Source organism: Dipodomys spectabilis, unplaced genomic scaffold, assembly GCF_019054845.1.
Source record: "Dipodomys spectabilis isolate Male_0828 unplaced genomic scaffold, ASM1905484v1 ptg000188l, whole genome shotgun sequence".
Classification (NCBI taxonomy): domain Eukaryota; kingdom Metazoa; phylum Chordata; class Mammalia; order Rodentia; family Heteromyidae; genus Dipodomys; species Dipodomys spectabilis.
Window position 1 is genome coordinate 4,741,615 of NW_024870865.1, and position 11,378 is coordinate 4,752,992.

At 43.0% G+C, this 11,378-nt stretch overlaps 1 pseudogene; it reads left to right on the forward strand.

Annotated features, from left to right (window-relative positions):
- The first annotated feature begins 277 nt into the window (after positions 1–277).
- On the forward strand, positions 278–10,639 carry LOC122121434 (annotated as a pseudogene).
- The last annotated feature ends 739 nt before the right edge of the window (positions 10,640–11,378 follow it).

The following is an 11,378-nucleotide window of genomic DNA, read 5'->3' on the forward strand; positions in this document are numbered from 1 at the left end:
GATCAGTAGATAATTTCCACAGTCCCCATGAGGGAAGCATTCATACCTGGGACAGGCACAAGCAGTGAAGCAATGTCTGCTCAAGAGGCAGAAAGGTAGGAGGCAACATGCAAAGAAGTTTCTATGGTGATTCTATACATAGGAAGACAAAAGCAAGCCTGAGTCACCTGAGTGACTTCAGTCCAAACCAGAGCAATCACGTTGCCCTGGGCTATCTAGTCCCTGTTCAATGACTGGTCATAGCAGTGGATAGTGCCTTATCATTGAGGAGCCCGGAATGTTGGTAGTTGAGAGTGTGGGGTCTACACTCTTGGATTATGTATGAAAAGTGTACTCATAAGTAAGTTGTTTGCTGTCTCTCAAGTCTAAGAATTGCTGTCCCTTTTGGATCAGCAAGGCCATACATGCCTAAACATGAGTATAAAAAAAGAAATCACAAATATAAAGACTAATTGTGAGGTTAGTTTTTAGTTTAGCATACCCGGGAATTGAGGAGGAAGAGCAAGACTGGGGTAAGGGTGATTGTTCTTCCTCTTTTACCATGGCACAGACACAACCGTGCTAATCTCTGATTTTCCAAATGAGAGGAGAGATACAGGGCTCCTTACAGGACTCCCTCAATGTTTCCCCATCTCTGAGTAGCCTGGCCATGGCTTCTCACCATCTCACAGAAGCCTTTTTACCACTATCTGCCCCTCTCCTGACCACATTGCAGAATATTAGGGTGGTGTGATAATACACAGCCTTGACCTGGAACCAGGTGCCTGGGCTTCACAGATGTTGGGCCACAACGTGTACAGGGAAGAATCTGATGCAATCTGTTTTCTCATTTTTCAATGTGGAAAAACCTTGTGGATTCACATAAAATATTGGACGTTTATTGATGTTCCACCTGCAATCGTCCACACTATGAATTTCAGATTATGCACCCCTTTGGCCACCTAATATCACATGGGTAATGTTGTTTTTTTAATTATTGTATTATGCCAAAGTACTGTGAAGTGAAGCCTTAGGCCAGCATTTTGCAAAAAGTCCCATAGACTATAATTTCAGGCTAATACATATTGATCAATCAAAAGATGCCACACCTTTTGCTCTAGGCTCATTGTGGAAAAACAAAGCAGTGTGATGGCCATAAAAATGAGCCTTGACTGTCCTTGTGTCCTCTCACCAAACAGGCAGTTAACAGAAGAAATTCATAGAGTAGGTTCTAAAAAGAAAGAATCTGTGGTTTTTGGAGTTAGACAATGAGTTGGTATAGTGACTAGTGGTCCTACCTATGCAGGACAGCATGGGTTAAACAGTCCATAGCAAACTGTGTAAAACACATCCTGTTACTCATATATCACTTAGGCCAGTGAGGCTGTAAGAGTTGGTGGCTGTTGATCTGTTTTGGAAGATTGGAACCAGCAGTTATTCACCAGAGAAATGAGGTTAAAATCTCCTGGACAAAGGTTTGCTGCTAGTGAAATTCCTTCATAAAACTGGGGCAGATAAAAAATGTTATTTGTAATCTAATAGCATGTGTCCTTGAACTTTGAAACTTAGCTAAGACATAGAGCAACAAGAGAAATGCATGATGTTAATACTTGAATTTATTTAATGTGACAGTACTTGGGTTAGAACTCAAGGCCTCGTGCCCTCACTCAGCTTCCTTGCTCATGTTTGGTGATCTATCGCATGAGCCACACCTTTACTTCACCATTTTGTTGTTTCGTTGGAGGAAAAGGAAGTCTCCCAGATTTTCCTGCCTATGCAGGCTTCCAGTCATGATTTTCTGAATCTCATTCTCTTAAGTAGTTAAGATTAGAAGCATAAGGCTTCTAATGTTACTCATTTTATGTGGCTGATAGCTATTTGTCTAAAGCATAGGAAGTAGTTAGGCATGAGAGATCAATGCCATCCTAAAAAACAATAATAAGGATGTAGAGAAGACAAAGGAAGCAGTGTATACTTTGGTGGCAGAATATTATGTGAGAGTATGTCCAAATGGTTCTTGTGGAATATCAAATTGTTTATCTATCTATACATATCTACTGAGATAAATATCGATACATACATATATGTTGATATAAATATATAAGTTGATACACACCTATGGACAGGGTAGAGTCTGTGTTGTCTTAGTCTGCCTTTCTGCCCCAGGATGTTAAGTGTTATTAGGGAGATCAGAAGGCCTTCAGAACCTTCTAGGTCTTTGGGGTCTTCCAGTGAGATAAGAGGCCATATAGCAAGTCAAAAGCCACCTAAAATGGAAACCAGACTCATGTTACAATTATCATTGTGATCATGAATCTGTGTCATGCATAACCAGCCAAACTCACCAACTCAGCCCCAGCCTCTGTAGTATAGCTGATCAGAAAGCAGATGCACCATCACTATGAGAAATTTATAGCTACCAGAGTCCATTGCCTGTAACTTAGCATTGCCATAGCATCAGGGTAACCCCAGAGTGCCTTCATCCCACTTAGAACATGCCATTGTCCCTGACAAGAAAGGGCAGATGCTGAGAAATCATGAAAAAGGCAAATCATCTTTGCAAAGTTCATTCTGTGCAGATTTCATGCACTCTGAAAACCCTGGTGTTCTGAAGAGAGCACCGCCAGGAAAGGTGAAGTGGAATCACCTCATTCAAGGTTGAGACAGCAGGTTGAGGCAGCAGTACAACAGCCTTTACCTGAGGATTAGAGTTTCCAAGTCTGGGGAGGCAGGGCTCACCTTGCAGCAAGTCCATAGTCAACCTTGGTCTTTGCAGTGATATGTGTGGAAAAAGAGGACCCTAAGAGTTGTGTCTTAGGACTTCAGTGGTGTGACTTTTCCCCTATGTGTATACAGGGTTTGAGTGAAGCAATAAAGGAAGTCTCTATCTGACCTCAGTAATGACGTGCAGGTTGGTAGAAATAATGTAAAAATCAGCTTTGATCCAAGGCAAGTAGCAACAAGAATTCCATCTGATGAGAATGATTAGCTTTCCTGGATTTCCTGCTTCTCAGTTCTTACAATTACTTGACAAGCATCAATATCCATAAACCTTAGGAGAAACTGATGAACTCATTCCCACATAGGAATTGTGTGCACACAGATTGACACTGGTTCCAAAATGGCTCATATAGCTCATTTAAAGAAACTGAGTCTTGAAGGGATAACTGAAATTTGTCTCCAACTCTCCTCCAGGGGTGTATACTTGAGAAGCTAAGAATTTGCTCGATGCCCAGATTTTATCAATTTGCACTACACCTACTGCCAATAAGGAAGGACCCTAGAGTGGTGGTGACCAACCTGCAATTTGGGACAATCCGCATGAGGCTGTTCCAGCCGAAGGCAGTGTCCTCCTGCCCTCGTCGAGGCGTCATCTTCTACCACGGAGGGGCTGCAGTGATAGGCAGCCTGGGTAAAGAGCTTTCCTGTGGTGTGTGGTCCTGGAGGAAGGGCCTCATTACCCATCAGCCTCAGCTAGCTATCCAGTGACCCCTGGGTGGGGCCAATTCTAGCAGTCAATGGAGCTTAGTGGAGTTCAACCAAGTAGAGGTGAGGAACACATCATCAGTGGAATTGCACCTTCCTGGCAATGTTCTTCACAATATGGTCCCTCAGTGCAGGTGCAGGTCAGGATATCCCCAAAGGGGCTTCTAGATACATGGCTATGACTCCTCCCTTCCTTTCCATTACTGCCTTTATCATATCTTCTCTGCCTGTAGAACCTGTGACAAACCCCTGCATTAATCACAGTGGGCCACCCAGAGACACTAAATCCTCACCAAAATCAATAGAAAAAATAGTTAATCTTCCTCCTTCTAATGCAAACTCCTTAGTCCAAACTTCTAGTCCAAAGTCAATTTCAGATGCCTGTGCCTTCTAGGGTCTCAATTCACCCTATTGGAAAATAAGCATTGCAGAAGTTAAGCCTCATGGCCCATGTGAGATATGATATGTGGTAAATTGTAGATAGATATGTGACGTTGCCTACACAGAGATTCACAATGTTATTTCAGAGGAGACAATAATAGGACACAGGCAGTCTGTTATCCAGAGCCCTACAACAGCAGCTGCTCTCAGTGGGCCTGTGGTGGCAAGTATTTGTCCCCATCATGGCCTGAACTCTCTTGTTCCTGTCTTGCAGATGTGTACCACAACACGTGCAGTTCATGGTCCTGAAGACAGACTCAGTGGTGCTCTCAGTGGGGTAAGTGGAGTAAGAGGGGTAGGGTAGCAGCCATAGCAGTCCAGGAGGAGGATGTGCAAGATCCAGGAGTCCTGACCACAATTTCCCTTTCATACATTCACTCCCAGCCAGCGGTAAACTGCCATAGGATATCAGAAGGGTGGAAAATCCTCACCAACACTGGGCATGCAAGGATCAGCTGTGGTGGAGTAAACACAAGATTTCATCTTTCCATTTTACACAGTCTCCATCACTTTAACAAACACAGAAGGAATGTATCTTATGGAGAAATAGGATTTTAATTTTGCTCACTATTTGAGGAGTTTAGTCCATGCAGGCTAGCGAGCTTGTTTCATTTCTAGGTCCTTCTGTTAAGGTATGTCATGATTGTGGCAAGAGGACATGACAGAGCCTAGCTGCTCTCACAATTGTAGTCAGGAAGTAGAAAGAGCCAGGAATGTATCAGAAATAAGACACAATACAAACACACTTACCTACTTTCTACAAGTAGCACCCAATTCTTATTATGTTCAAATAATACCCTGAAATTATTAATTCATCAGTGGATTCATTCATTTTCGAATTCAGAACCTTCTTTGTCCTATAACGTGGGGCTGGGAAGGTGGAACAGTGGTAGAGTGCTTGCCTTGTATGCATGAGGTTCTGGGTTCGATTCCTCAGCACAACAGAAGCAGGAAAAGCTGGAAGTGGCACTGTGGCTCATGTGGCAGAGCACTATCCTTGAGCCGAAGACCTGAGGGAGGACAGTGCCCAGGCTCAGAGTTTAGGCCCCACGACCCGTAAAAATAATAATAATTGGTTCCAATAACTATAGAACAAACATTCATGAGTTTTTAGGGACACCATGTATCCAAACCAGAACATTTGCCATGGACTTCAAAGGCTCATAGCCATCTCACAATGTAAAAGACTTTGGTCCTTGTCCAATAGTCCTCAAAGTCTTACTAGTTGCAAAATTATTCAAAAGTTCAAGTGCAGGGAGGGTCTGAGTATGTGGCTTAGCTGGAGAGTGTTTGCCTAGCATGCGTGAAGACCTGGGTTTGATTCCTCAGCACCACATAAAGCAGAAAAAACCAGAAGTGGCACTGTGGCACTGTGGTGAAGAGCTGAGGTACAGTGCCCAGGCCCAGAATTCAGGCCCCACAGCTGACAAAAGAAGCTCAAGGACAGTGAGTGCCCAGGCCCTGAGCCTCAGGACTGGCTAAAAAAGTTCAAGTCCAAAGTCGTTTCTGAGACTCAAAATAAATTACTATCATGGGTCCTTGAAAACTTAAGGGCAAGTTAAATTCTTTCAAGGTGAAATGAAAAAGAGTAAATATTCCCATTCCAAAAGAGAAGTATGGGAATTCCAGAGCAAGAAGAGACCAGAGCAAGATCCAACCATAGCTGGGAAAGCATTAAGCCATGTGGTTCCCCTTCCACCATCTGGAGCAAGAGTTGTGTGGTGTGATATCCAAATGTTCCTGTGGGCTGCGTGGTTAAAACCCAACTTCTTCTGTGTTGCACTGGCTCTCATCACTGCCTGCAGATTTACTTAGCATACAAGCCATTTTCCTGACATCATCAACTTCTTTGTGCCTACACTGCAGCATAGCTTCACCCTCACACCTTCCCCCACCAATTACCCAACTCAAAGACTGCCTGCCTGCGGGGACTCCAACACTGCTCTGCTTTGCCTCGCTTCTCAGGCTTTCCTTTGAATTTTCAGTGGAACTATACAACACTATCCAGAGTAGTCGTGGATGATGCCAAAAATTGTGTACCAACAGCATATGGAGTAGCTGGTCCTCTGTGGACCACTGTGACATTAGCCAACTTGCATGAGTTACTGACCATGGTAAAATGAATCCTAGAGACAGAACTTCCTATAGGTCCTATGGAAGGAAGGTGCTCAAGTGTGAGTATAAACTTTCACACTTGATCACCTAAACGGATGGGGTCTGGACCATGTTTGTTTGTTTTATTCTTTTTGTCAGTTGCAGGGCTTGAACTCTTGGCTTGGGCAATGTCCCTGTGCTCTTTAGCTCAAGGTGAGCACTCTAATTCTTGAGCCACAGGGCTACTTACTGTTTTCTGGTGGTTTATTTGGGATAAGGGTCTCACAGACTTTCCTGCCCAGGCTGACTTTGAGCTGCAATTGTCAGATCGTAGCCTCCTGAGTAGCTAGGATTTCAGGCAAGAGTCACTGGCGCCCAGCTCTGGACAATTCCTGAGATACTCTCAAGGGATGTTTCCTATTCCTTAAGCAAAATGTTGTTTCCTTTTACTTAACTCTTCTCTTTACTCAACCATACTCTTTGACAGCCATACACAATATGTATAACAGTTTTAATAATAGTTTTCTGGAAAAGAGTATCTATTTTTCCAATGTTCCTGCTTAGTCTTTTTGTTTATAATTATCTCTATCTCCCACAAATTCTGAAGGCATGGACAAAATGGAGCGTTTTTGCTATAATGTTACATGAATGGCATTTAATCTGATTCCCAACAGAATGGTGTCTCCACCCCAGACCTCATGAGCACAATCTGTTATGTCAACATTGCTGTCAGCATTCCAGGCTTCAGAACTTCTCCCAGAATCACCGACTTCCCTCCAGTTCCATACATGGGGGCCTTGCACCTTACATAGTGAAGTTTTCAATATTCCTTTCACAGACCAGTTCCTAGGGCTTAAGTGTGGTCATGGCAACCGTCCTACTTCTCAGCACATTAGTTCAGAGAAGTGTCCTCACACTGACCACTTTGTAAAGATTTATTTTAGTTCATGGTCCCCAAAATATCAACTCATAGCCAGTTTGCTCCACTGATTTGGATTGATCATAAGGTCAAAAACCAAAGCAAGGGGCTGGGAAGGTGGCTCAGTGGTAGAGTGCTTGCCTTGTATGCATGAGGCCCTGGATTTGAGTCCTCGGCCACACATAAGCAAAAAGAAAAATGCTGGAAGTGGCACTGTGGCTCAAGGGGTAGAGCGCTAGCCTTGAGCTGAAGAGCTGAGTGACAGCACCCGGGCCAAGTTCAGACCCTGCAACCGGACCCCTCCACCCCAAAATAAAAAACCAAAGCAAAATTCTCATCAAGTAGTTTCAAAAGAAGATAGTGAGAGTCAGTGTCCAGAGACAAGGTATACTTGAACAGCACCATCAGTAATCTACTTCTTGTAACTAGGTCTTATGAACACTGCCTATAATGCTGAGAGATTGTGAGTCAAGAAGTGTTCCATCCATTGTTGAAATAAGAGCCTCACCTTCTTGGTAACACACTGGCATCTCAGTTGGGTGCCATTCTAGGTTCACCTAATTTCCAGCAAAGTATTGAATAAGACATACATGACCTGTCATGCCAGCTATGCAGGTGACTGAGATCTGAAGGTTACAGTTCAAAGCTAGCACAGGTAGAAATGTCTTTGAGACTCCAATTACCTGGCAGAAATGCCAGATGTGTACCTGTGGCTTTAGTGCTACATTGGTAACCTTGAGAAAAAGAAGCTTAAGGACATCCCTGAGTTGAGGGACCAAAACAAAACATTACACACATGAGTACTGAGAGAAGCAGAAGTTCATTTGAGGGAAAGTGGGCTTTAGTGAGTAGGCTACACTCCCCAGGTAGCCAGTGAACCTGAGCAAGACTCTCTCTTGCGAGACTCTCTCTTGCAAGGCCAGAGAAAGGTTGGGTGGGATATTAGGCTGTTTAGACCGAGGCAAAGGGTGGGGAATTTCTCCCACAGGACAGATGCTTTGTCATGGGACAGATTTGAGTGGCTGGTGGTGGTAGTATAATAGTTATATAACTGTGTGTCTGTCCTAACAATGGATTCTGGTACAATAATATTAATGGTATGTAGCACATAAACATAGGAGTTAATTTTAGGGGGGTTCTTCCCAGATTTCTCTTAAGAATACCCTGGCAGTGCACTGTGCATATGATGTGACAAGAAGTGGAATTTTATTTAGTTAACCAATCAAAACTGTTTGCCAAATGTACTTTCTGATTGTTTTAAAGGTATAAAGTCAGGAGCAAATTAATGGGCTGCTCTTACAAGTGACTACAAAACAACAGATCCTGGTTTCTCTGTCTGATTCAATCAGGTCATGTCTCAAGGATTGGCTCTAGGATTTAGGAAACAAGACTTGGATAAATGAGCCTTTCCAACATACCTCCTATCCCAATTGTAGAATGACTGAGCTATTAGGGAACACACGAGAGATCTTTTGCAAATGAACCCTAAGAGCAGTTAAGATGTTAAGTAATCTTAGTAAAATTAAGGGAAAATTTTCACAAGTATACAAAAAGTCTGCTAATATTCTTGAGAATTAAAAAAAAAAGAATACCAAATCAATATTTAAAAATTCACCTAGACACAAAGCAAAAATGTAAAAAGAAAAGGAGAAAAGAAGGTGATCTGAGGGTAGCATGTCTTTCAGGGGAGATATGGATGAAGATGGTAAGGAAGCAGCACTGTCTGCAGGCCAAGGTCAATGTCCTGTTCACTGTATATCATACTTGATGGTTCTACAGGTTGACAATTCTTCATTTAAACACCTACTTATTTACCTACCTATGTACCTTCCTATGTACTTGCCAACCTGCGTATGTACATATTCCCCTACCTAACCACTTCCAGACATGCAGAGATGAATGTGGAGAGTAACTAAGAATAAATCACTGTTCTTGGAGAAATCAACAAATCATTGGAATAAAAAAAGAACAGGCATTGGTCAATATGAATCTGTATCTAAGTCTAAAAGGTCATGACGAGTCAGTGTGATACAGTTTAGAGAAGGGAGTGAGTGAAGTTTTTAAGAAGACTATAACGTTATGCCTCGTTGATGGACTCATTCTATTTGGATTTCCTCTGCATGAGGCGCCAAGGCGCTTTAGGACTCCAGTAAGTTACTAAGCATCTCTAGACTATTTTGAAATCACTAAGGAGAGCAAAATCTTTACAGTGTCAAGACCTGATCTCAACTGGCTACTATAGTATCCGAACTTTTAACAAAATAGTCCATGATCCAAAAAGCCTTGGAGAAAATGAAATTGCCTAACAGAGACCACAGCAAGGTATCCTCGAGCACCTGCACTGATGGCTGCGAGGAATTTCACCGTGTGTTGTTATAGCAGATACTTGCAGAGATCTGGCCCATGGATCAGAGCAGATTGATGGGCAGCTTTGGAATTATACAGGGAGAAAAGGAGCTTCAGACTTACCAGAGGGTGCCATAGGAACAGTCGAAGAGAAGAGGGCTGAGAGAAGTTTCCATTCAGAAATAAGTTCTTCCTTCTTACATTACCCTTCTTCTTTCCCATTTATTTTTCTGTGAAAAAAAACAACAATTTCACTATGACACCAAGTATACTTCCCCATGGCTGCTGAAAGGCTGTGAGATCACCAGTAGCTGAAGTTCCTCCCTGTCCCCATCATTGTGTATTTTCTGTTACCAAAGCAAACAGATTGGAAGTTTCTGAAACCTGTGTTTGTTTGCCTGTGGAAGCAGATAGGGGTTTGGATTGGGAACTTCAGCCACGCTGACTCTAAGCAGCTTCTTCATATGCACACACAGAATAGATGGGAATCCACATGTTTTTTGGCTACACACATGTCTGAGGATTTTTATCAGAAGTGGTCTCCTCAGTGTGATAGAGGACGTTTTTCAAATGGTCTTCTAACCCTCTACTCACTAGGGTCGTGGGTTTCCTTTTTCCTCCACAGGTACCGCAAGCTTCCTGACTACCATCACCCGCTCTGTTTCAGGGAATGTCTGAATGCCACCATCCACTTCCTGAAGACACTAGATATCTATGGGGTGAACCCCTCCTGGGTTGTGGTCTCTGGAGACAGCATTGGAGCTACCATTGTGGCATTCGTCAGCCAGGCCTTGGTGGGCAGAACAGATATTCCAAAGCACTGGGGACAGATCTTGTTTTACCCTGTTCTGGAGAGCATCAATTTTCAATTACCATCATATCAACAGAACAAAAATGTCCCATTTCCCACCAGAGACTTCATTATGTTCCTGCCGATATTTGACAATTGACCCCTCCTGGAAAGATGACTTGTTAAAAGGTGCGTGTGTTCCTACCCATATCTGGGAGAAGTATAAGAAATGGTTGAGCGCTGACAATCTCCCTGAAAGGTTCAGATACAAGTACCAAGCAGAATTTCCCACACCTTTTAATGAGGCTGCCTATCTGTAAACCAGTCATGTTTTTGAGGTAGAAAATGCCCCCCTCATAGCTGATGACCAGATTATCACTCAGCTTCCAGGGACTCTCATAGTGACCTGTGAGTAGGATGTCCTCCGAGATGATGCCTTGCTATACAAGAAGCGCCTGGAAGACCAGGGGGTCCCTGTGACCTGGTACCACGCAGAAGATAGTTTTCATGGATGCTTGCCATTATTTCCTAAAATTCTTCTCCATTTCCCCTGTTGTGAGAAAGTATTATCTGCCATAGTCTAATACTTAATGGAAATATGATAAAATTGTTGTGTCTCTGTTGTAATGAATTTACCTAATACCTACAAGCCTCTGGGTTTGATTTGTAGAACTGAAAACAGGAAAGAGAGAAAAGTAAACAAAAACTATTAAAAAAAACACAGCCCAAATAAACAGAAAGAAGAACTAAATGGCATATACAAGAGGCCCTGATGAAGATGAGCTCAGATGATCTCTCCACCAATTCTACAACACTGAGGAAAATGATACTATCAAAGGCAGACAACATGGCTTTGGGTTTGGTCTCTTCTTTGCAGCATAGAGGCCTGTGCAGAATAAATTGTACTTATGTGTCATGCTGTCACTGGGTGAATCATCCTCTTGATGGTCCAAAAGAGCCCAACTTGCAATGCCTCCAGCTGAGCTGTTAAACCAGTCATCCTTGGGAGGGACTTCAAAAAGAGGTCTTCATAAGAAAGAGAGAGAGAGAAGGAGCAAAGTGAGGAGAAATGGCAGCCAAAGGTGAGTTCTGATGAGCTTCAAGCTTTGTGTAGTTCAAGTCGTTAATCAGAATTTCTGAGGTAGATACCTGACTCTCAAGAACCAGATTCTAAGGGCCAAGGGATCCATGGGAAGTGTAGAGGGATGTGAATGTCTATACCTAAGAGAGTCGGTGCAGATTCCTTTCTCAGGAGAGCCTCTGTGTCCTGCAGGTGTTTAGAGAGTACATAGAGAGTACATACATACTGCTTCTGCAGTGTCA